Source organism: Odocoileus virginianus, chromosome 30 (assembly GCF_023699985.2).
Source record: "Odocoileus virginianus isolate 20LAN1187 ecotype Illinois chromosome 30, Ovbor_1.2, whole genome shotgun sequence".
Taxonomy (NCBI): domain Eukaryota; kingdom Metazoa; phylum Chordata; class Mammalia; order Artiodactyla; family Cervidae; genus Odocoileus; species Odocoileus virginianus.
Window position 1 is genome coordinate 37,287,519 of NC_069703.1, and position 26,369 is coordinate 37,313,887.

The window sequence follows — 26,369 nt, forward strand, 5'->3', positions numbered from 1 at the left end:
AGGTCACCATGTCCCACATTCCCCTGAGGAGTAGCACAGGTGTAGGACCTTGGCCTCCTAACTGGGGAAAGAAACCACACCAGTGCCTGGACCCAGATGAGAGACCCAGGCCAAGCAAGTCCTATAAAATCAGAGAGGCCTTGGGAAGTGACTGTGGAGGGAAGGTAGGGTTAAGAGGCCTCCAGGGACAAGTAGAAGACACCAGGGAGGCCTCAGAAAAGGATCAGCTTCTGGAGCAGAAGAGCTGGAGGGGTGGACGTGGATCCTCAAACCCCTGGTCCACTGTGCACTTACTTTCTTCATCTTTCTGTGAGTTACAAGATAATACAGATGAATGGTCAGCGATTAAAACAGCAGGGAATATAAAGAAAAAAGTGTAAGCTCCCCTCCTTCCCAGTTTCCCAGAGGTCAGTGTGACTTTTTGATGTTAATCTTTCCAGACATCCATGAACCTACAAACAATAAATGGACTTCTAAATTTTGTTTTTATACATGAATATTAATAGATGATATGATAATACTATTCTGTAACTTTTTCTATTGACAGTCTACTGTGGCCATCATTTCATGCCAGAACATAACACACCATCTGTCTCCTGTCTTCTCCTGACTGCATAGTATTCCACTGCAGAGGAGTGCATGCGTGCCCTCTGGTGGACATAATATGTAGCATCCCTCTGTTGGTGGGCTCCAATTTTTCCCTGTGCCACACAAGACTGGAAAGGATTTCCATACAGAGGTAATATGCAGAATATTTTAGAATATTCACTGTCAGGCACAGAAAGATAGTTATTATATGATATCACTTAAATGTGCAATTGAAAAATAATCCAAATGAATTTATTTACAAAACAAAAACAGACTCACAAACATAGAAGACAAACTTATGGCTAGAAAAGGGGAAAGAGGAGGGGGAGGGCTACATTAGGAGTGTAGGATTAAAAGATACACATCCCTATGTATAAAATAGATAAACACATCTCTATTTATATATGTGTAAAATATATAGTAAAAGAATTTACTATATAGTAGAGGGAACTGTATTCAATATCTTGTACTAACCTATAACGGGAAAGAATTGGAAAAATATACATGTATGTATCTATAATTTTATTTATTTTTGGCTGTGCTGGGTCTTCATTGCTGCGGGAGCTTTCCTCTAGTTGAGGCGAGCGGGGACTTTGTAGTTGCAGGGTGAGGGTTTCTCATTGCAGTGGCCCCTCGTGCAGAGCATGGGCTCCAGGGTGAGCGGGGCCTCCACTTTTGGAAGTGGCCCCTCTTTTGCAGCACCTGGGCTCAGTAGTTGCAGCTGCCAGGCTCTAGAGCACAGGCTTGATAGTTGTGGTGCATCGGCTTAGCTGCTCCGAGGCCTGCGGGCTCTTCCCAGATCAGGTGTCTAGCCCGCATCGTCTGTGTTGGTAGGCAGATTCTTCACCACTGAGACACCAGGGGAGCACCAGGTGGATGTGTTTTAAAGATGTTACCTCTGCTGGATGTCATCCCAGCTCTGTGACCTTACGGCAAGTCACTTAACCTCTCTGCCTCTTTCTCCATCTGTCAAGTGGGATAATAAGAGCGCTTGCCTCCCAGGGTTCTTTCAGTGATTCCTCAAGATAATTCGTGTAAAGCCCTGAGGACAGTGCCTGGCCCCATGCAAGCACTTGACAAATGTGGATTACTGTTAATAATGTACATCAATCTTTGCCTCGTTAGGCAAGTATCTGCAAGTCAGTTTCCTAAAAGCTGATGATGAATGTTCCTGGCTCCCTTTGGAAGACCAGAATTTAGGCAGCACACTTGGAGAGATGAATTACATTCAGTTTTATTGCTTTGTTCATTAACCCCCAGTTGGAGACCACTGCTCTCCTCCAAAGCAGTCTTGCCCCCACACCAGTCTGCACAACACAGCATTAATAGCTCCTGGCATTCAAGCCCTCACCATGTGCCAGGAACCCTGCAAAGCGCTTTGACACGCTTGGTCTAACTCCATCAACACAATGACCCTGGATGCTATTATATTCTGTTTTATAGACAAGAAAATTGAAACTCAGAGAAGGAAAGTGACTGGCCCAAGACTGCATGACCCAACATGGAGCTGCAATGTCCCAGAGGGGAAGGAGAGCTGAGGTAAGAATTGCTGGAGGGGCACCTGTGAAGAGATAAAAAGGGCTACAGATGTAGCACAGTAAGGTCTGGATTCCCTTCAGTGGCCAAAGGACCCTCAGAAAAATTAGGATGGATGGAGGCCCAAGTCAAGTGCTAGGGAAATGAGCTGTAGAATTAGCAGCTGTCACCCTGCAAGTGCCCTGAGAATCTGCCATTCACTCACTCACCTATTCATTCACATATTTATTGATTGTCAACTGTGTGTCAGGCATTGAACCAGTTGCTGGGAATATATCCTATAGGAACATGACGCAGACCTTAGAATTTAGAGTCCACTTACCAGGAGGTTTGCAGGATGTTGCTGAAATAATGAGTTGTATGCAACTGTCAAGACTTATTGTCAGGACTTCTCTGTTGGTCCAGTGGTTAAGAATCTGCCTTCCAATGCAGGAGACTCAGGTTCAATCCCTCATCCAGAAACCAAGATCCCACATGCCTCAGGGCCCCACCCGGAGCCTGCTTGTCCTGGAGCTTGAGGGCCGCAACTGGAGAGAAGCCCTCATGCTGAAATGGAAGATCTCAATGCTGCAACCAAGACCCTTACACAGCCAAATAAACAATTTTTTTTAAAGTTTATTATCATTAAGAGGTTTGGGACTGGTCATAGCAAACACCCTTTTCCAACAATACAAGAGACAACTCTACACATGGACATTACCAGATGGTCAATACTGAAATCAGATTGATTATATTCTTTGCAGCCAAAGACGGAGAAACTCTATACAGTCAGCAAAAATAAGACCCAGATAACCATGATGGTGTGATCACTCACCTATAGCCAGACAACCTGGAGTGGGAAGTCAAGTGGGCCTTCGGAAGCATCACTACGGACAAAGTTAGTGGAGGTGATGGAATTCCAGCTAAGCTATTTCAAATCCTAAAAGATGATGCTGTGAAAGTGCTGCACTCATTATGCCAGCAAATTTGGAAAACTTAGAAGTGGCCACAGGACTGGAACAGGTCAGTTTTCATTCCAATCTCAAAGAAAGGCAATGCCAAAGAATTTTCAAACTACTGCACAATTGCACTCATTTCACATGCTGGCAAAGTCATCTCAAAATTTTCCAAGCTAGGCTTCAACAGTACATGAACTGAGAACTTCCAGATGTACAAGTTGGATTTAGAAAAGGTAGAGGAACAAGAGATCAAATTGCCAACATCTGCAGGATCATAGAAAAAGCAAGAGAATTCCAGAAAAACATCTACTTATGCTTTATTGACTATGCTAAAGCCTTTGACTCATTGGACATGAGTTTGAGCAGGCTCTGGGAGTGGTGGTAGACAGGGAAGCATGGTGTGCTGCAGTCCATGGGGTCACAAAGAGTCGGACAATACTGAGCAACTGAACTGAACTGAACTGAAAGCCTTTGACTGTGTGGTTCATGACAAACTGTGGAAAATTCTTCAAGAGATGGGCATACCAGACCACATTACCTACCTCCTGAGAAATTTGTATGCAGGTCAAGAAGCAACAATTAGAACTGGACATGGAACAATGGACTGGTTCCAAATTGGGAAAGGAGTATGTCAAGGCTGTATATTGTCACCCTGCTTATTTAACTTATATGCAGAGTACCTCATGCAAAATGCTGGGCTGGATGAAGCACAAGCTGGAATCAAGATTGCCAGGAGAAATACCAATAACCTCAGATATGCAGATGACACCACCCTTATGGCAGAAAGCAAAGAGGAACTAAAGAATCTATTGATGAGAGTGAAAGAGGAGAGTGAAAAAGCTGACTTAAAACTCAACCTTCAAAAAACAAAGATCATGGCATCCGGTTCCATCACTTCATGGCAAAACAATGGAAACAGTGACAGATTTTATCTTCTTGGGCTCCAAAATCACTGCAGATGGTGACTGCAGCCATGAAATTAAAAGATACTTGCTCCTTGGAATAAAAGCTATGACAAACTTGGACAGCATATGAAAAACAGAGACATTACTTTGCTGACAAAGGTCTACCTAGTTGAAGTTATGGTTTTTCCAGTAGTCATGTACAGATGTCAGAGTTGGACCATAAAGAATGCTGAGCGCCGAAGAAATGATGCTTTTAAACTGTGGTGTTGGAGAAGACTCTTCAGAGTCCTTTGGAATGCAAGGAGATCAAACCAGTCAACTCTCAATGAAATCAATCCTGAATATTCACTGGAAGGACTAATGCTGAAGCTGAAGCTCCAATACTTTGGCCACCTAATGTGAAGAGCCGACTCATTGGAAAAGACCTTGATGCAGGGAAAGATTGAAGGCAGGAAGAGAAGGGGATGACAGAGGATGAGATGGTTGCATGGCATCACCCACCAATAGATATGAGTTTGAGCAAGCTCTGGGAGACAGTGAAGGACAGGGAAGCCTGGTGTGCTGCAGTCCCTGGGGTTGCAAAATGTCAGACATGACTGAGCAACTGAACAACAATCATTAAGAGGTTTGGGAAGCAAAGTAGAGCCAGGAGTGTTGACATGCAGTAAAAAGAGAAACACAGCAGAACCACAAGCAGAAGCCTCACTTCCTCTTTGAAAACCTCAAAAACTTCTCCAATCCATAACCACTGCCACCTCCAACCTTGAGGACAGTCAGCTGAGCTCCTGGCCGGCTCAGTGCCTGGGTTCTGGAGCTCTGTGGTATGGATAATTTTGAGGGGCACCAGGTCAGGAGTCCAGGTCAGGATATGGGGGAGTCTGGGGCCATCACTGCTTCAGAAGGTTAAGCAACTCTGTCACTTCAACAGGGTTAAGGGTGGGGAGCTCAACCCAGTCCACAGTGTACTCACCTCCCCCTGCTCTGCGGTTGACACCTGCCTCCTTCTGCCTGACACCCACTTATCTCATCTCCCTGGACTGCCCAGCTGTCAGTCAGATGCAACAAGTTGGCCTTTGGCTTCACACCCTAGGGCGGGGAGATTCTGAGATAGGGCGCATCAGCTCTCACATTTGCAGAAGGGGCCTCGAGACACTTGCATCTTCCCCTGCACCCACCTGTGACCTTCCAGCCCTTCTCTGGACAAAATGGTAGCTGCTGTTGTTCAGTCACCAAGTCATGTCTGACTATTTGCAACCCCATGGACTGCAGCATGCCATGCTCCTCTGTCTTCCACTGTCTCCTGGAGTTTGCTCAAACTCATGTCCACTGAGTCGGTGATACTATCCAATCATCTTTTCCTCCGCTGCCCCCTTCTCCTCATGCCTTCAATCTTTCCCAGCATCAGGGTCTTTTCCAATGAATCAGCTCTTTGCATCAGGTGGCCAAAGTATTGGAGCTTCAGCATCAGTCCTTCCAATGAATATTCAAGGTGGATTTCCTTTAATATTGACTGGTTTGATCTCCTTGCAGTCCAAGGGACTCTCAAGAGTTGTCTCCAATTTGGAAGCATCACTTCTTCGGTTCTCAGCCTTTTTTATGTCCCAATTCTCACAACCATACATGACCACTGGAAAAACCATTGCTTTGAGCATATGCATCTTTATCGGCAGAGTAATGTCTATGCTTTTTCATATGGTGTCTAGGTTTGTCATAGCTTTTCTTATAAGGAGCAAGTGTCTTAATTTCATGTCTGCAGTCATTGTCCGCAGTGACTTTGGAGTTCAAGAAAATAAAGTCTGCCACTGTTTCCATTATTTACCCCTCTATTTGCCATGAAATGATGGGACTGGATGCCATGATCATAGTTTTTTGAATGTTTTAAGCCAGTTTTTTCACTCTCCTCTTTCACTCTCATTAAGAGGCTCTGTAGATATATCTTCAAATGACATCTTAGGTTCATCCTACTTATCCCCTCATCTCACCATTCCAAGAGGACAGGAGACAGAAAGAGGTCACACAGTTGGGATTCAAATCCAGTAGTGATAATATACTCTTAACCATCTTATGCTTACCATATACACAGATGTCCTATCCAGCCTGTGTCAAACAGAGAAAAACTGATGTTCCCCTATGTGCCTACCTTGGCACATAGAAGAAGAATTAGAAGAATTGTACATACATGCAACAGAATACTGTGCAGCCAGCAAAAAGCAAAGGTTAAATCTAATGAGTAACTTCCGTATGCTAAACCTCTTTATAATCATCTCATTTAAAGACTTCCCTGGTGGTCTGATATCTCAGTTGGTAAAGAATCCACCTGCAATGCAGGAGACCCTGATTCAATTCCTGGGTCAGAAGATCTGCTGGAGAAGGGATAGGCTACCCATTCCAGTATTCTTGGACTTCCCCTGTGGCTCAGCTGGCCAAGAATTGCCTGTGATGTGGGAGACCTGGGTTCGATCCCTGGGTTAGGAAGATACCCTGGAGAAGGGAAAGGCTACCCATTCCAGTATTCTGGCCTGGAGAATTCCATGGACTATATAGTCCATGGGGTCACAAAAAATCAGACACTACTAAACGACTTTCACTTTTACTGGTGGTCCAGTGGTTGGGAATCCACCTGCCAATGCAGGGTATATGTGCTTCATCCCTGATCCAGGAAGATCCCACATGCCAAGGGAGGGCAACTAAGCCTGTGCCCCACAACTACTGAGCCGGAGTGCCCTAGGACCCATTCTCTGCAACAAGAGAAGCCACCACAATGAGAAACCGTGCACAACAGCTAGAGAAAGCCCTTGAGAAAAAAAAAAAAGAAAGAAAGCCCTTGAGTAGCAACGAAGACCCAGATCAGCGAAAAAAAATTTTATTTTAATCATCTCATTTAATCTTCCTCAAAATGTCCCAAGCTAAGAATTATTAATGTCCCCACTTTATAAATAAGCAAACAAAGATCCAGCAAGGGTAAATCAGGTAGCATCCACTAAAATGCCTACAGTGGCCATACGGTTAACAAAAAGTGGTCCAAGATTAATATGATACAAATGGTACCTGACACTCAGCCTTGGTGTCAGGATTAACAAGGAAAGGTGGGGACTGAGGCAAACCAGAGAGCCTGGGCCATTCATCATGACTCAGCATAATTACAGGCCACTGCTGCCAAAGGTTCTAACTCCTCTAGAGAATTCGAAAATCAGGATTCTTCTGTGAAATCTCTAGATTTTTTTTTTTAAGTTGGTTCAATTGTCTTAAAATAATGTGTTTGCCAATCAGGACAGATCTGTGTGCCAGATTCAGCTGCCTCTGCCCAGGGTCCCAGAGCCCTAGCTCTTTCCTGTGGATATGACCCACGTTCCTTCGAACAGTCAAAGAACACCAGTTCTTGACAAAATCCACTAAAAAATATAAGAGGAAAGAACAACTCCCAACTCATTCTATGAGGCCAGTATTACTCTGATACCAAAACCAAAGACCTTACAAGATAACTATAGACAAATATCTTTTATGGATACATATGCAAAAACCCACAACATAATATGAGCAAATAGAATCCAACACCACCAGGACCAAGTAAGATTTATACCAGAAGTGGTTTGACATCCAAAAGTTAATCAATGGAATACACTATGTCAGTAGAATAAAAGACAAAAACCACACGATCATCTCAATAGATGCAGAAAACACACTTGACAAAATCCAACAGTCTTTCATGATAAAAACACTCACTCAACTAGGAATAGGGAACTTCCTCATCCCAACAAAGAATGTCTACATAAAGCAAGTGGCCAGGACTTCCCTTGTGGTCCAGTGGCTAAGACTCTTTGCTCCCAACACAGAGGGACCAGGTTCTATTCCTGGTCAGGGAACAAACTAGGTCCCACAGGCTGCAACAAAGATCCTGCATGCCACAGCTAAGACCTGACACAGCCAAATAAGTAAATAAAAAACTAATAAAAGGTAAGTAAGCCAATCAAAAATGGGCAAATGATAGGAACAGACACTTCGTCAAAGAATGTATATAAATGGACAATAATCATAAAAAATGCTCAACAACAGAAAACTTAACATTACAAGTCATTAGAGAAATGAAAATCAAAACCATGATACTACTTCACACCCACTATAATAGTTATAATTTTCTAAAAATATATGATAAAAAGATGTGTTGATGATAATATAGAGAAATCAGAACACTTACACATTGCTGGTGGGAATGAAAAATGGTACAACCACTGTGGAAAATAATTTGGTGGTTCTTCAAAAATTTAAACAGTTACAGCATGACTCAACAATTCTAATATGGATATATATACTCGAAAGATTTGAAAACGTGTTCATACAGAAACTTGTATGTGAATGTTCACAACAGCTTTAGTTACAATAACTAAAAAGTGGAAACAATCTATAAATCAACTGTACTTCAATTTAAAAAAAAGGAAACCAAATTTCCATCAATTGAACAAATAAACAAAATGTGGTTTATTCATACAATGGGATGTTCTTAATCTATAAAAATGAATGAAGTATTAATGCATGACAAGGTGAACAATAAAAACATTATGTTAAATGAAAGAAACCAGTCACAAAGATAGCATATTGTATGATCCTATTTATATGAAATATCCAGAATAGGCAAATATGTGGAGACAGAAAGTTGATTAGTGGTTGCTTAGAGTTGGAGATTGGGAGTGGGAAATGGGGAGTGTCTGCTTTTAGTGTAACGAAGATGTTTTAGAATAGATAATGGTTTTAAAAAAAATCATAGTGGTTACACAACTGTGAATATACTAAAAACCATTGAAGTGTCCAGTTTGAATGGGTGACTCATGCAGTTATATGTATTATAACTTAAAGCTCTTTAAAAGAGAGAGAACTGAGGAGTTCCCTGGTGGCACAGTGGATATGATTTCGCCAGCTAATGCAGGGGACATGGGTTCCATCCCTGGTCTGGGAAGATTCCACATGCTATGGAGCACCTAAGCCCATGTGCCACAACTACTGAATCCTTGCTCTAGAGCCTGCAAACTGGAAAAAGAGAAGCCACCACAATGAGGAGTCCATGCACCACAATGAATAGTAGCCCCCGCTTACCACAACTAGAGAAAGCCTGTGCAAAACAACCAAGGTACAGCACAGCCAAAAATAAATAAACAGATATAAAGGATTTTTAAAAGAGAGAGATGAGAATATTCTTGCCTCCTGGCACTGGAACGGCTTCCTGGAGTTTCCCACGAATGCCTTCTTCTGGAATAGGAGCTCCATGAAATGAGAGCTCTAGTGAAGTATCCATTAAAACCTATGTCAGACACACACACACATACCCTTCAAGTTAATGGTATGTGAACAGGAGCAGGCCTTGAGCAGAGTAATTCCATGCACAAGTTCTGCACTGGCAGGAAGGATTGTGGAAATGGTGGCTTGGTACTCAACATCCCTTGCTTCCTCCTAGCATGCCTCTGGCACTGTGAAAAAAAAGCTACATTTTCCAGACTCCCTTGCAGCTAGAACTCTGGGAATATGGTTCTCCTAATCCATATACAGTTGGGTGAGATTTGGGAGGTGAAAATAAGGCCAAAGACTCCAAGTCAGCTTTTTTTGCAACAGTATCAGCAGTGGAACCATAGTCAAAGTTTGGAGCATCTTTTTTTTTTCTTCCCTTGCAGATCTGGCATAGGTCTGGAGCCAGTACTTACAGATTCTCCACCTTTCCAAGTGAAGCAAAGGGAGCAACTCTCCAGGCTGGTCAGTTCTGTGGATTTGTCCCTGAATTACTCTCAGAGGCCTTTTCTAGAACCAGCTCCCTGTCCCTTCTTGTTAGTTTGGAAGCATTTAAAGCCATGTATGACATTCCTTTCCACTTGGCTTGCATGCGTGCTAAGTTGCTTCAATCGTGTCCAACTCTGTGCAACCCCATTGTCTGTAGCTTGCAATGCTCCATAGCAGTTTATTTATTTGCAACTGAGTCTTAAAGAATACACCTGCTTTGCCCGAGTTGTCCTGCATGAAGACAAGCAATCAGTCATCCTGAACCTCTGTATCCTCATCTTTAGAATGGAAGTAAGAATACCCTTATGGCAGAAAGTGAAGAGGAACTAAAAAGCCTCTTGATGAAAGTGAAAGAGGAGAGTAAAAAAGTTGGCTTAAAGCTCAACATTCAGAAAACTAAGATCATGGCATCTGGTCCCATCACCTCATGGGAAATAGATGGGGAGACAGTGGAAACAGTGTCAGACTTTTTTTGGGGGGGGCTCCAAAATCACTGCAGATGGTGACTACAGCCTTGAAATTAAAAGATGCTTACTCCTTGGAAGGAAACTTATGATCAATCTACACAGCACATTAAAAAGCAGAGACATTACTTTGCCAACAAAGGTCCATCTGATCAAGGCTATGGTTTTTCCAGTGGTCATGTATGGATGTGAGAGCTGGACTGTGAAGAAAGCTGAGTGCCAAAAAATTGATGCTTTTGAACTGTGGTGATGGAGAAGACTCTTGAGAGTCCCTTGGACTGCAAGGAGATCCAACCAGTCCATCCTGAAGGAGATCAGTCCTGGGTGTTCATTGGAAGGACTGATGCTGAAGCTGAAACTCTAATACTTTGGCCATCTCATGTGAAGAGTTGACTCCTTGGAAAAGACCCTGATGCTGGGAGGGACTGGGGGCAGGAGGAGAAGGGGATGACAGAGCAAGAGATGGCTGGATGGCATCACTGACTCAATGGGCATGAGTTTGAGTAAACTCCAGGAGTTTGTGATGGACAGGGAGGCCGGGCGTGCTGCGATTCATGGGGTCGCAAAGAGTCGGACACGACTGAGCGACTGAACTGAACTGAAGAATACCTCACTGAGGATTAAATAGGAAGTATTTTAAGAAGCTATCATGCTACTTGACAATAGTTTCATGAACTGGAGCTCTTTGGTTGAGCTCACGAATCATTGCAGCTTGTACTCCTGTGAAGTAACAAACAGTCTCAGTCTGCATCCTCCTTTCTCTCAGAAATTTACCCTGACCTTTTCTATCTCTGCATGGTTAAAACTCAGAGCCAAGAAGGGGTAGGGCCAGTTTTGCAGGGCAGGGGAGAGACCACCAAGTGGGGCTTGGATGATCTAGGTACCAGTAGCCCTCTTTTACAGATGAGAAGACTGAGGTTTAGGGAAGATAAAGTACTTGCTTAAGTTCAGTAAGCCATGAAAGCAGAGAAGGGATCTAAAGACATTTTGTCTGACTCCAGAGTGTGAAGCCTTTCATCAGCACACAGTACATACACCTGTTACTTTTGGCATGTGATCCACTCCCCTTTCAGTCTGAGGCAGGCAGCTGGCAAACTTCATTTCAAAGACATATTATCTCAACAGGCAGGCCCTTGGATGGCTCAGTGGTCAAGAACATCTCTCCAGAAAACTGGGGCAACTTGGGTACCACAAAGAGCATTCAGAAGGTGGCAGGTCCATTGCTAGAATCTGGCTGAGATGACAGCTCTGATTTCTTGCCCAAGGAGTCAGGAGAAAAATATCTATTCACTCGGTTGACATCGACCTACAACAAGCTCTACACGCGGTGCCACCGGGTTTGCAGCAATGTATGCTCCAGCAGGGAGCCCGGGCAGTGATGGTTACTCCACCCTCCCTGGCCTGCCCATGCAGGCCTCAGAGCTCTCCAAAGACATCTTCCCAGGGCCCTAGGACTTTCACAGCTTCAGAGAGTACCCCCCCACCCACCCACCCACTGCCAGTCCCCTTCCCACCAATTGCCCACCTTTAAAGCTACACTGGGCAGCTTCCTCCTCTAGGACAGAACTCAGTTCAGCAACCTCTCCCACCTCTGAGGGTCTGCAGCCCTCATTTCATGCAGACTGCCCCTCAAGGGCAGAGCAAATCCTGCCTTGTGTCCTGATTACAATGGGAAAGTAGGAGGCCTGGGCTGACCTCAAACCTACATCAGCCCCACTGTTCTTGCATGTTATTGAGTTTCTGTGAACCTCTTTCCTAACCTGTGAAAAGTTACTAATATCTACTTTGCTGGAGAGGTAAGCATGTACTGGGGCTCCTATTCAGTAGATGGTCATTCCCTCCTCCTGGCCTCTCTCCTGCCTTTCAGATTATACCATCCTTCAGGGCAAGAGACAGAAACTTTTTATCTCTTTATTCACAACCACACCCATCCACACCTGCCCATGGAGGCTGCCTGACAAAACCTGTTGAATGAGTCAACAGCTAGAAGCCTATGGTGAAAATCACTCCATTTGTTTCATTCTTCTGTTTGTTAAACAGAAGTGTCTTAAGTCTTAACCAGATGCCAAGCCCTGTGCTTGCTGCCAAGGATAGAAAACATGAGTCAAGGTCCCTGTCCTCAAGAGGACCACGGTTTGTGATAAAACAGACATGTCGGATATCATTGTCCAGTGTGATCACTGGACTAGGGGTGTCCAGGGGGGGATGTCTAACCCGGGGAGGTGGGGACAAAGTTGTCAGGGGAAGTTTCCTAGAGGAGGTGGGGCCTCATCCAACTTCATTTAGAGTCTGTGTCTCTCCAACCATTGGCATGGAAGTACCATGAAGGCAGAGATTTTGGTTTTGTTCACTGCTGTGTCCCCAGGACTTAAAAGACTACCTGGTACATGGTAGATGTTTGATAAATTTATGTTGAATGAATGAATGAAACAGGCAAAGAAGAGGAAAAATTGTGGTCAGAGGCTTGGAGGCAGGAGATCACTTGGCTCCTCTGGGTTCCTGCATCCCTTGTTTTTCTTTCAAGAAACCCAATCACTCTACACAGGACCCCACACCTCACAGAGGCTCTCATACCCCATGTTAGTTTCACAACAGCCCAGTGAAGTGAGCTGGGCAGGTACACCTCTCCCTATTCACCCATGGGAAAACTATTTTTGTTTTTGTTTTTTTTTTAAGAAGCCAACAAATCTTTTTCAAACACCTGCAAAGTTACTGGGAGGAAGGCATGATGCTGGACACCCTGTCAGTCTATCTTCTCCATGACGTTCTTGGGCTTAATGCTCTCTTCCTGGCTACAGATGGAGATCTTGTCTAACTTGTTGGGACTCCAGCCACACTGCTCATTCACACCTTTAGCTTGCTGCCTGTCAGATCCCCCAGCATCTCGGCCAGCAGCCAGAGATTGAGGTGCTGATGAGTGATGCCCTTGACATGGCAGATTTCGAGTCTTTGAAGCCGGTTATACCTTCCAAGAGATCCATGTTTTTATCCAGGGCTTACTAGAAGGCCTCGAAGTGGCAGGTCCCCAGCAGGTCTCTGAGGGACAAAATCCGCCGGCTTGGGCCGTTCTTCCTGCTGCATTGCACAGCATGAAGGCGGTGTGGGGCAGGTTGGTGCGGGTCTGTAGCAGGATCTGGGCAGTGACTGTGGTCTGGAAGAAGGCTGGGTATACAGCTTCAGCACAGCTGGATTGGCTTCCAGATCATAAATATTCTCCTTGTCCTGCGTCTCCTCATAGTGGTCCGGGGTGGCCAGGTTCTCAGGATCGTACCTGTCCATCCCCTTGAGTGACTTGCCTGCGTTCGCTCTCACCTGCTCGAACATCACCATGACCTCTGCGGCCTCCCACACTGGTGATGGAGCCGAAGACCCTGCTGGGCTGCATCCTGGAGAACTGGAAGAGTGGGGAAACTGATCTTTAGAGAGCAAAAGTGTTTGACCTGTGGTCCATGGCAAATTGATGACCTTGCTGAGAGGAGAACTCAGGTCTCCTGGCTCTGATACCTGGCTCTAACCTGCTCCCCTGGGGGCAGCTCTGCCCTCCAAGGACCAACAGGGCTGCGGTGCTCAGCGGAGCTGGGTGTGTCGACCTTCACATTCGGAGAGGGGACCCAGAATCAAGGTGAAGAGAAAGATCCCGGTCCTGAGAATGGAGATGGTATAGTAATAGGAACGGTGAGGAAGAGGAGGAGGAAAATTAGAACTTTTCCATTTGCTCAGCTGCTTCAGTTGTGTCCGACTCTTTGCAACCCCATGGACCATAGCCCTCTAGGCTCCTCTGTCCATGGAATTCTACAGGCAAAAATACTAAGTGGGTTGCCATTTTTAGGAAGTTCAGTTGCTGTTCAGTTGCTACATCATGTCTGACTTTTTGTGACCCCCATGGATTTCAGCATGCCAGGCTCCTCTGTCCTCCACTGTCTCCCAGAGTTTGCTCAAATTCATGTCCATTGAGTCGGTGATGCTATCTGACCATCTCACCCTCTGCCGCCCCCTGCTCCTTTTGCCTTCAATCTTTTCCAGCATCAGGGTGCTTGACATCTGTTTCCTCATGGATTCCTCACCACAGCCCTATGAGGTGGATATTCTTCTCCCGATTTAACAGGTTAAAAAACTGAGCTCAGAAAGGTTAATTCACCTTTGAATTGTTTGAGGTCATGCTGCCAGTTAGTGGTAGAGCTGAATCATAAGCCAAGTCTGTAGAGCTTTTTTTTTTACCATCTTTGGTCATCTGCAAAGAGCAAAGGATGTAGGACAGGTGTGATGCTGTGATGCTGTGTGCATGCTGGGAGCCAGGAGGACCTCAGAGCCCTGGCTGGGAGGCACTGTCAAGGCCAAGCAGCTTGGACCCCAGAGTCTAGGGGTTTAGGCCCACGGTTCTGGCACAGAGTTTCTCTTGCTGCCATAGCTGTCACACAACAGACACTTACATAATGCCAGGTAGGTGCCTAGCATAGCTGGGTTATACATGGAACCCAAACACCCAGCCTGCCCCATTTATTGGGAATAAATGGGGGCACATTAATAGCAACTACTTCACTGCAACCCAGCCTTGAAATCATCCTCAATTAGTTCTCCTGTATCAGTTGAGTATTTTGGTTCATAGCCCATGGCCCTAAAGTCAACCAGACTATGTTCAACTCCCTCTGCCTCTCTAGCTTGCATCTTGAGCAAATTCCGTGGCATGTCTCAGTTTGTTTCCTTACCTCCTTTACAAAATAGGACTTGGAACAGAAGTGGAGTTGTTACGGAGACCATAGCAGACTGTGCCTGGGAAGTGATTAACCCAGCACCTCGCCCAGAGAAAGAGTTGGATGAACACAGCTGTCAGGAGGGTTTTTCTGAGAGGTTCCGGGGATGGCTCTGTGGGCTCCCAAGCATGTCACCATCTGCCTCCATGGGAAGACAAGGGTTGGCAAGCCAAGGGTGTTGTGCCTTGTGGGGCTCCCCCAGTGCTGGGCCAGCAAGTCACACCTACAACACGTTCTGTTCTCAGCGACGAGAAGGGTGTCCCACTCACGCTCCGGTCCCGCTCTATCAGCAGAGGGTGAAGGAGCTGAAAAGGCAGCTCGTGCCCTCCCATTCATCAGAGCCCTCCACGGAGGCAGTTCCTTTGACTCCGACAAGTGGGCGCACTGAGCGGCCTGACCCCGTGACTCTTATTCAACATCATGGGCACTTCATCCTCCTGAGGACTCCTCCGTCCCCACACACATGGGCCTGAGGGGGTCCATGCTAACCCCTAATGTCTGAACCTCAGCAGACTTAACACCTACTTCTGGCCACCCCAAATCTCCCAGGCTGGGTAGAAAAGACTCCAATAAGGGATAAGGCTGAAGACCTTTAAGGGACAGAGAAAGTGTTGCAGGAGCACAGAGCGGGGGGTTTTTCCTCTGCCTGGACCAGGAAAGGCAATCTCACCACATCACTAATGACTCAACCTGCTCTGTGCCTCCTCAGACCCCCAGTTTAGCCTATCAGATCTCCTCTGATGCAACCCCTGCCCAGGCAACCACATCTCCATGACCTCACTTCATCCTGCCAGAGGAGGTGGCAGTTTTATTACACAGAAAAGGAAATAAGGCTCAGAGATTTTAAATGATTTTCTCAAGGTCACAAAACAAGCTAGAATTTGAACCCAGACCCCACCCCAGAACCTGTGCTCAAAGAATCACAGAATCACTTTAAAAACTAAATGAGCAGGTCTTCCCTGGTGGCTCAGTGGTAAAGAATCCTCCTGCAAATACAGAAGACACAGATTCGATCCCTGATCTGGGAAGAACCCACACGCCGTGGGACAGCTAAGCCCATGTGCCGCAACTTTTGAGTCTGTGCCCTGGAGCTCAGGGACCACTGAGCCCTAGAGCTCAACCATCAAAGCCCACGTGCCCCAGAGCCCATGCTCCGCAATGAGAAACCACTGCAATGAGAGACCTGAGTTCTGCAGCAAAGAGTTGCCCCCACTGATGGCAACTAGAGAAAAGCCCATGCAGCACAGAAGACCAAAAAATAAATAAGTGAATACATCTATATATGTACATTGAAAAAAATGCCAAATGAGCAAATTGTAGGGGACTTCTCTGGCAGTCCAGTGGTTAAGACTCTGTGGTTCCACTGCAGGGGATGTGGGTTTGATCCCTGGGTGGGGAACTAAGATCCCACATGCTGCATGGCCAGAAAAAACGAAGTAAAAGTAAAAAAAAAAAAAATTAAATGAGCCATTTGTGAAAACACTTTGGAAAGCATATGAGGGAAATTAAAGACACCATTTGTAGTAAATATCTTTTAACTAAAAATATTTCCCTCATCTTGATCAAAACCCTCAAGGAATCCAAGAATAGTATCACCTCTAGATTTGGTCACTCTTAACAACACATCAGAGGCTTCCCAGGTGGTACAGTGGTAAAGAACCTGCCTGCCAGTGCTGGAGACACAAGAGACATGGATTCGATCCCTGCATTGGAAAGATCCTCTGGAGTAGGAAATGGGAACCCACTCCAGTATTCTTGCCTGGAATATTCCATGGACAGAGGAGCCTGGTGGGTAAAGGGGTCACAGAGTCAGACACAACTGAGCGACTGAGCACACACACACAACTCATCAAAGGAGACCAAAGGGGTCAACATGAGGTGTCTTACAGAACTGAGCATCCTCCTTTCTGGACAGAGTGGGCAGGCACAGATTCTGGGACTGTTCTCTGTGGATTATGGCAATACCAGACTCTGCTCGGTCCTCCAGAAGGAGCTGTCCAAAGCCCATTGCTCTGAGCAGCATCAGCAGTTGAGAAGGTATGCCCATTCAAGATGGGTTCTGGCAGCTCTTCCCAAAGTTTACTGGGGAACACTTACAAAGTAAGGGTATATTAGAAGAACACTGCCAGGAGGTGATCACCTCCAGGTTAAAGGAGACAGCCCAGTCGCTCACAAACCAACAAAGGTGTCACAAATTAACTGCTATAAGAAATGATCCAAAAATTGACTCCTATTTTGAATAGACAACAAGCATTGAGTATCACGGTCACATGCTGAAATTACAAATTGCAAAACATAGTAAAATGATCAAATAGCTTGACTGCAATTCAACATGTGGTTGGTGAATACATTCCTATGAAAGTGGAGAAATATTTGTTGAAACAATGCATATACACATTGGAGACTAGTTTGTGGAACTTGGAGGAATTCTTGATGTGTTAATTCAGGTCCTCCGAGAAGCCAGTGTCAAGAGGGGATTAGACGTGGGACTGATTTATTGGGGAAAATACCTGTGACGGAAAATGGGCAAGGAGCCCGAGGAAGGTGGGAGAGCGGGCAGACCACAGTGCAGGTGAAACCCCCAAGGAAGACAGAGGAAGGGAGGAAGGAGGGGTGGGCAGGAAACATTTTAGACTGAGGTGCAAGTCTAGAAAAGTTTCAGCGGAAACACTGGGGAGTCCTCAATCCAAAACTGCCCATCACAGGGACTTCCCTGGTGGTCTGGTGGTTAAGACTCTGCGCTTTCACTGCAAGGGGCGTGGGTTCGATCCCAGGTTGGGGCACTATAATCAATCCCACAAGATGCATGGCCAAAAACTAAAACAAAAAACCCAAACTGCCCATCACAAGGTCCTTTGTCTCCCAGGATGGCCTTGCCTTCCTGTCCTTGTCGACTCAGTCTCTGCCTGAGAGCCACCCATGGGAAGTGTGCCCTCAGAGAGAATGTGGTGAAGGATTTCAGCCATGACGCTTGGGGCACAATCACCCTTGGGGATGGCGTACCTTTTGTTAAAGGCGATATGTATGTCACAGTAAGACCCATCATAGAAACGTGTTTACTTTCTATTATGCACGTAATTTTCCAATGCATTTTAAAAGAAATAAATATCACTAGCCTCAATTTTGTCAGCATATTCCATGAAATCTCAGGAAACAGTTTGGAAAGTTCTGGATTCTGTGGATTCCTGGCCAAGGGTAGGTAATTGGGATTGTGGAAAGAGGACGCAGGACAGAACTGAGAGATCTGGGTTTGAGCCCCATTCTGTCACTCACTTGCTGTTGGAGCGTCTTTAAGTCACTTCCTTAGTTTCCACACCTCAAAATGGGTGCAGTGAAAAAGAGTTCTAGTCGTAGAACCTGCTACTCAGAGCCCCTTAAAGATAGACTCCTGGACAGAAGCTTCTACGACAAAGTGGCTGCTTCAGTGGCATCAAAGTCTGCTGGCCCTGCAACCTGACCTTGTGCCTGCCTGGGTGTGCCAAGCAGGGACCTCGTTCTCCACCATGCTCTGTCCCTGCTTCCTCCTAAGCAGACTGGCTCAACTTCCGGTCTTGTGGTTTTCCTTTGTCAGCTGTCATAGCAACCGGGGGGTGCTCTGGGAGGGGACTGTGGTCAGCCGGGGGAAGGTGTCACCTTCCAAAATAACCCTGGTGGAGAGACTCGTGGCCACTTTGAAGCTGACTCTCACCACCACGCTGTTTCCAGGAAACCCTCAGAGGCTTGAATAAAGGAGGGGCTTTTAAGAAATGAAGCCTGCTGCAAGATCCTTAGGCTTCCTGGACAGATGGGAGACACGCCAAGGGGCTAAAAGTCCAACTGCATTTGGAGGGGGAGCAGGGAGCAGAACCAGGAGGAGGGGGCTAGGTTGGTGGTGAGAAGGTCAAGGTATGAGATCCCCAGCAGCAGGGTCTGGGTCTCCCGCAGCGGCCTAGGCCTTCCTTGATGGCTGTGTCCTGGGCTCCCCCTGAGACAAGGAGGCCCCCGCAATGTGGGCTCTGCATCTTGTTCGAGATCGGGCGTCTCAGGCAGGGCCTCTGAAGGACAGCCTTATCCACTTGTCTGCCCAAGTCTAGCACTAAACTCCTTCCTGTCTCCCAGAAGTCTGCCTTGATCAGTTCCCCCTACCTCTTATCTGCCTGCGCCCACATCTCACCCTCCACCCCTCGGGGGTCCAGCCCGGCCACACGCCTTCCAGAACCTCTAACTGATTTCCAGCTGCCACTTCCTCTGGACTCGACTGCCTGACTGTGGCCTCCTTCCCAGCACACTTAGGCCAGTGTGTGTTTGTCTTTATCTGTTCAATCCAATCCTTCCTTCCTCTGAGGGGGGCAGAGGCCTCTAGCTGGCCCGTCACCAGTGCCTCCCTGACAATTAGCTCTAACTCTGAGCATCTACAAGTATCCACAAAACAGAGAAGAGCGACCACCCTTGACTGCAAGCTGCGTGTATGTGCCAGACACAAGGCTAACTCTTCACACTTCACCTCTAAGGTCACTCCATCCTTCAGGACTATTACAGAAAATTCCCTGGTGGTCAAGCGGTTAAGAATCCACCTGCCAAGGCAGGGGACACGGGTTGGCTTCTTGGTGGGGGGGGACTAAGATCCCACAGGCCTCAAGCCAGCCAAGCCTGTGCACCACAGCTACTGATCCCAAGCTCTGGAGGCCGGGCTCCACAATAGAAGCTGCCGCAACGAGAGGCCCTGCAACGAGAGAACAGCCCCGGCTCACAGCAACTAGAGGACGCCCGCGTACAACAAAGAGTTCGTGTGCCACAACAAAGACCCAGGGCAGTCAAAGATAAATGAGTAAATAGCATAAAAAGAAAATAAGAGTATTACGGAGCTCCCACTGTCCTCAGGCCCTTGTTGGAGACACTGCGGTCAAAAGCAGACACTGATGCTTGCCCTTCTGGAGTTTACATCCTCACAACAACTCTGAAAGTAGGCATCACTGCTGCCATTTGTGTATCATCTAAGGTGGCAAATATCTAAGGTGGCGAAGCCAGTAAGCAGTTTCCGCACTCAAACTGACCCTTTTCTAAGCCTGAGGCTTTTTAACAAATAGGAGACGTTAGACTGTATAAGCTGAAAGCACTAGACTGATAGGAGCCGGACTCTGCATAATACTTTCTGTTTCTAAAATACTTGGCTCCTTGAAGAAATGGCTGCTCTCAGGCTGGGCTGGGGAAGGACAGGTGAGCCTGGAATAGCTTGCTTTACCAGAAAGCAAGACGTACTTAAAGCGTGATGAAGACACCAGTTTGAAGTGGGTCCCACTGGCCAAACTGGGGGCAGTTTAAGAATCAGAACAACTGATGGTAATGGCATATAAAAGAAATCCATGAATTCATTCTGATATACATGAATGAACAGGGACTTCCCTGGTGGTCCAGTGGCTAAGACTCTGCACTCCCAGTGCAGGGGGCCTAGGTTTGATTCCTGGTCAGGGAACTAGATCCCCCATGCCACAGCTAAGAGTAGGCACGCCCCAACTAAAGATCGTGCATGCCACAACTTAGAGCCGGGGCAGCCAAATAAATAAAAATAAATATTAAAAAGATAAAATAAGTGAATGAACAAATGGAGAAGCGAAAGCTCTTCTAACAAATGCAGAAAGATAGCGTAATTAGAAAATCACACTTGGTAACCAGCCAAATAATAATTGATGTGGGCAAGGATTAGCAGTGGGTACTGAAATTATGAAACTAGAACTACAACGAAAGTTCATGAGAAACACAATCTACGTCACCACAATGGATGGTGATACTTACTGATTACAAAGAGAAAAAATAGCAACTTGACAGTGGAGAAAACTGACACCTCAACCAAGTGATTCAAGTTCAACATGCAATGGTTCATATTTATCTCCTGCTATGAGGTATTGAGAAAGATATATCAACATCTGTGATAATCCTGTCAAAAATGCAAAATTTCAGTCCAATCATGAGGAAACATCAGACAAACTCAAGTTGAGGGATATTCTACGAAATAACAGGCCTATGATTCTTTAAAATGTCATGTCGCAAAAGATAAAAACAAAGGAACTATCCCAGATTTAAAAGATAGAGATATGAAAAAAGGATAGAGGTGTGAGTATTGAATGGAATGACTGATCGAGTGATCCTGGATTGATTCTAGACCAGAAATGACATTATTAGACCCTTAGCAGGACAACTGATAAAACTGGAGTAAAGTCTGTGGGTTTCAGTGTATCATCTTGACTTTGATAACAGTATTATGGTTATGTTTGAGGATGTCCTTGTATGTTTAGGAAGCACACTTTGATATATTTAGGGGAAAAGGAGCATTATATCTGCAATTTACTCAGAAATAGCTGAGTATATATAGAAATATTGGGAAGGGAAAGAGAATGATAACAAATGAGATAAATTTTTAACAGCTAGGGAATCTGGGTGAAGTGTGTATAGGAATTCTTTGATGCTTCTTGCAACTTTTCTATGAATCTGAAGCAATCTCAAAATAGAAAGTTAAAAAAAATTTTTTTCCTACTAATTTTCTCTGACTTTTCATGTAGCCCTATCCCCTTGGCATTCCTATTAACCATGAGTCATCCACCCAGGTGGATGTAGACCACACAGTAGGGGAGACTGATTGAAGGGCGAAGAAGGATCCAGGAACCAGTTAAGGTCTGGTGCCAGTAGTCAGCCTCTGGAATCCCACTCGGGCATACGTAGGTCTTATTGGACGTCAAGGTTTTACAATTTAGGGAGCCCTCTTTAAGAAAAGAAATGTAGGGGAATTCCCTGGTGGTCAAGGGGTTAGAAATCTGTGCTTCTGGACTCTCCTAGTGGCACAGTGGATAGGAATCCACCTGCCAATGCAGGGGACACAGGTTTGATCCCTGGTTCGGGAATTAAAATCTCACATGACAGAGCAACTAGGCTTGTGTGCCACAACTACTGAAGCCTGTGTGCCCTAGAGCCTGTGCTCTAGGCAACAAGAAATGCCACCACCATGAGAAGTCTGCACACCACAGCTAGAGAGCAGCCCCTCCTCGCCACAACCAGAGAAAGCCTGCATGCAGCAACCGAGACCCAGTGCAACGAAATAACTAAATACATAGTTTTAAAAAAGAAAGAAAGAAAGAAATCTGTGCTTCCACTGCAGGAGGTGGAGGTTCGATCCCTCTTAGGGAACTAAGATCCCACACGCCATGTGGTGCAGCCAAATATATAAATAAAATGTTTTTTAAAAAGTATAGGATTATAGGTATAAAATGAATACCCAAAGTGAACGTTTATTTAGACTAAGAAAAGAAGTCATAATAAATCACAAATTTCAAAAACTGAAAAATACCACAAACATCAGAAAATGTATTTGTATTAATTAATTACCTGGCACACCTCTTGGACTGTTGGTATTTCACATTTCAGATGTCCAGCTGTGACTAAAATATGTGCATATTTTATAAAAAGACGCGAGCATACAACTTGACTAGCTCCATGGCCTTGGGAGGGGCCCCGAAGTTTAAACTAAATCCACTTCTGTTTTACTCGCAGTTAAAAAGTTTGTGCTTAGGAGGGGGATGAACAGAAATTCTCCCTCCCGAGCTCGGTTACTCTAGAAAGGACCCAGAGACCTGCTGGCTCTCTCTCTCTTCACGTTTTTTCCCCCAAAAGGCAGTTCTCAAGAAAACTGAGTCTTCGAAACTTGGAGGCTCCAAGTGTGTGAGTTTCACAATAGAAAGGATTAAAGTGAAGTGAAAGTCGCTCAGTCGTGTCCAGCTCTTTGAGACCCCATGGACTATACAGTCCATGGATTTCTCCAGGCCAGAATACTGGAGTGGGTAGCCTTTCCCTTCTCCAGGGGATCTTCCCAACCCAGGGATGGGACCCGAGTCTCCTGCATTGCAGGCGGATTCTTTACCAGCTGAGCCACAAGGGAAGCCCAGAAAGGGTTAAACCTCTGACCAAAGCTGGATGTAGCCACAGAGGCAGCCTTCTGGTCTTCCTTCTGCAGGGGCCCTGATCTTTTCCTGATTCAGGTTCTGAAGCCCATTGTTCCCTTTGTCTGAAAGGCAACCCCTACACACTCCGTCACCTCTTTGCCACATTGTTACCTGGTCAAGATTTAGGCATCTGTTAAGTCTCAGTTTAAAAGGGAGCTCCCCAGGAAAGCTTTGTCCAGACACTCTTTGAATTAAATCACAATAACTGTTTATTCACTGTATTCCCACGCTGCCAGCACCACGGAGTCTAGGACCTTGTCTGTGCGTCTGGTTGGTGCCTGAATGTTGCAGTCCATGGCATGGTGTCTGATGCACAGCGCCTGGCACACAGTGGTGATCAAACAACAGTTTTGAAGGAAAGAAGAAAATTCTGAGGGGTGAGGAAAGGGAGAAATGTAGGGGCAGAGCGCCCCCTGCTGGAAACTTGGGGTACCAGGGACTCAAGACCCCACTCCAGAGGAATGGGGTGGTAAATTTCTGAGCTCGGGGTAGTCAGGGCAACCCCAACCTGATGCCAATACTCCTACTGGTTTATGCCTTCTCACTTCTATTAGCTCCACCACAACTCTCCTGCCCTTCAGAGCACAGTCTGAGCTCTGCACCCATTCTTCTCCACATTTCAAAGCACCTCACTTTCAACTCCATGACCATCAGCTGAGCTTCCCCACAATTAATATCACTCCATCCTGGACCTTTAAGTTGATTAGAATAGGCCCAGATTCTCCCATCGATCCCTTTCCTCCTCCTCCCTAACCAATCAATTAGAAGTGATTGGCTAGGGCATTGCAGGGGGGTGGGGATGGATGTGGGAAAGGAATGGTGGGCAGGAAGGATGGAAAGCAGGTGGGATGGGGCATGTGGGTGGGTTAATGTGCTTCTGAGACAGGGGTCTGCTAATATGATGGCCAAAACAATGGGTTTGTTCTTTAAGGATGTGAGGGATGAGAAGGTACTTGGGATGCAACATTCAGAAAATGGGGAATGAGGAATTTCCATCTACTGCCTTGACTGGAAAAGCATAAAATGACCCAGACAGGGACTCCCCTGGTGGGCAAGTGGTTAGGACTCTGTGCTTACAAGGCAGGGGCCGAGAGTTCAATCCCTGGTTGGGGAACTAAGATCCCTTGTGGTGCGGCCAAAAAGGAAACGCTCCAGATTATACAGCGCAATAGGACGGCAGGGGAGGGAAACCATGAAAGGAGCCTGAGCTAACGGAAGTATAGGGTTTCACTGAGGGGGGAATGGGGCTCAGCAAACCAGCTGAAGGCTCAGGTAGGAGATTAGGGGTTCAGTGAGCAGAGTCAGGGCTCCGTGCTAAAGAGGTGGGGGGATACAGAGCACCGGAGGAACTCTTGGGTGAGGGCAGGAAGGGGAAGACGGTGCGGGTCAAGCAGAGATAGAGGTCTCATTCCTCTGGTGGGGAGGGGAGGACCACCCACACCTGCGTCTCTCGGTAACGGTTCTGTCCCAGGCCCTTCCCCCAGCAGAGCCCCAAGTGGGGCCGGGGAAGAGTGACAGTTACTTAACGACCCTGAGTCCACTTGCTCTTCTGTGCACCCTGTGGTCACTGGAGGGCCAATGGGGGCTGAAGCCAAAGTCCGGGTCATTGATCTCTGGCCCCAAAGGTCAGCTTCAGGGGCAGAGGGACTGGTGCGGCCACAGTGGGAGCCCTCAGGGACCCCACAACAGTGGGGCTGTGCCATACTGCCTGGTCTCTGTCTGCATCCTTGGCTGTCCGTGATCCGCCCTCCCTGCCTCCCCGTCCTCCCCCGCAACTCGCGCTCCTCCAACCAGTCCTGCCTGACGCTTTTGCCTGTGAGATGTCAGACTTCTTGTGTCTGGATTTTGGAGTAGCTAGAGAGCATAAAGCAGGGACTTGGCTGGAATTATTATTATTTTATTATTACTTAAAATATTTATTATTTGGCTGTGCTGAGTCTTAGTTGCGGCCCACAGGATCTTTGATGTTTTGTTGCAGCATCTGGGATTTTTAGTTGCAGCATACAAACTCTTAGTTGCAGCATGTGGGATTTAGTTCCCTGACCAGGGATCCAACTCAGGCCTCCTGCATCAGGAGCGTGGAGTATTGGCCACTGGACCTCCAAGAAAGTTCCAGATGGAGTTATTTACTACTACTCCCACCCCAAAGATAAAGCCCTAGAAGTCCACAAACTCTTCGGTGAACTCAGTGGGAAAGCACTAGTCTGGTAGCCAAGAAGGATTGCCACAGTTTGCAGTGTGACCTTGGGGAAACCACTTAACTGCTAAGTGGATCTTCATTTTCTGATGTAGAAAATAAAGGGGTTGAATCAGACGAGCTCCATTATTCCTTCAGTAAACAAGGTAAAAATCTAAGGAATTAAGTAATAATGGAGAGTAAGGGCTAGGGTAGGAATTAGGTTAGTTTCAGATGATGATAAAAAGAATTTTTGGAATTATAAATAAAGTCTGGATTATAATGTAGGCCATTATTAGCCATGGACAAAGGTCCATACAGTCAAAGCTATGGTTTTTCCAGTAGTCATGTGTGGATGTGAGAGCTGGACCATAAAGAAGGCTGAGAGCCGAAGAACTGATGCTTTTGAGTTGTGCTGCTGGAGGAGACTCTTGAAAGTCCCTTGGATAGCAAGGAGATCACACCAGTCAGTCCTAAAGGAAATCAGCCCTGAATACTCATTGGAAAGACTGATGCTGAAGCTGACAGTCCAATACTTTAGCCACCAGCTGTGAACAGCCGACTCACTGGGAAAGACCCTGATGCTGGGAAAGACTGAAGGCAGAGGAGAAGAGGGCGGCAGAGGATGACATGGTCGGATAGCATCACTGATTCAATGGATGTGAAGTTGGGCAAACTCCGGGAGATAGTGAGGGACAGGGGGCCTGCCATACTGTAGGAATATTGGAATACTGGACAGGTCATTCATTTATGTGTTCAACAAACATTTAATAAGTAATCACTCTGTTCCAAGCTTTGTGCTATAGGCTGGGCACACAATGAACAAGACAGACAAGTTCCAGCCTCATGGGATTTACATTCTAGTAGTCAGGGCTTCCCAGATGGCACTAGTGGTAAAGAACCTGCCTGCCAATGCAGGAGACACAGTTTTGGGAAGATCCTCTGGAGGAGGAAATGGCAACCCACTCCAGTATTCTTGCCTGGAGAATCCCACGGACCGAGGAGCCTAGCAGGCTATGGTCTATAGGGTCACAAAGAATCGGACACAACTGAAGACTGCACACACAGCTGGTGTGAGAGGAGGATAAAAAAGCAATATAATAAAGTGGGGGCAAACAGTTTGTTACAGTAAGCACATATGAGAGAGGTGTTGCCTGAGTGAGTGGACAGAAGCAAGGAGATTCCCGGAGAACGTGTGACACCTTTGGAGCCTAAAGAGTGAATAGTGATCAGCAAAGTGAGGTAGGAAAAATGACGCTGCAGGCAGAAGGTGAGCAC

The 26,369-nt window shown here is 46.2% G+C and overlaps 1 long non-coding RNA gene and 1 pseudogene across 4 annotated transcripts in view; one reads left to right on the forward strand and one right to left on the reverse strand.

The window, feature by feature from the left end:
• The first annotated feature begins 28 nt into the window (after positions 1-28).
• The window catches only part of LOC110147603 (uncharacterized), a 31,969-nt gene continuing 5,628 nt past the window's right edge, over positions 29-26,369 (forward strand). Inside the window, exons 1-5 of one of the 4 annotated variants that reach the window (XR_002316928.2) lie at positions 29-407; positions 548-739; positions 2,032-2,127; positions 9,628-9,706; positions 14,917-15,191. This is a non-coding gene — a long non-coding RNA (uncharacterized lncRNA). Of the gene's footprint in view, positions 408-547; positions 740-2,031; positions 2,128-2,556; positions 2,738-9,627; positions 9,707-14,916; positions 15,192-26,369 lie in introns of those variants that run through there. The other 3 variants (XR_011484766.1, XR_002316930.2, XR_002316929.2) reach the window with 3 other exon arrangements.
• LOC110147602 (eukaryotic translation initiation factor 3 subunit K pseudogene) lies at positions 12,904-13,524 on the reverse strand (annotated as a pseudogene).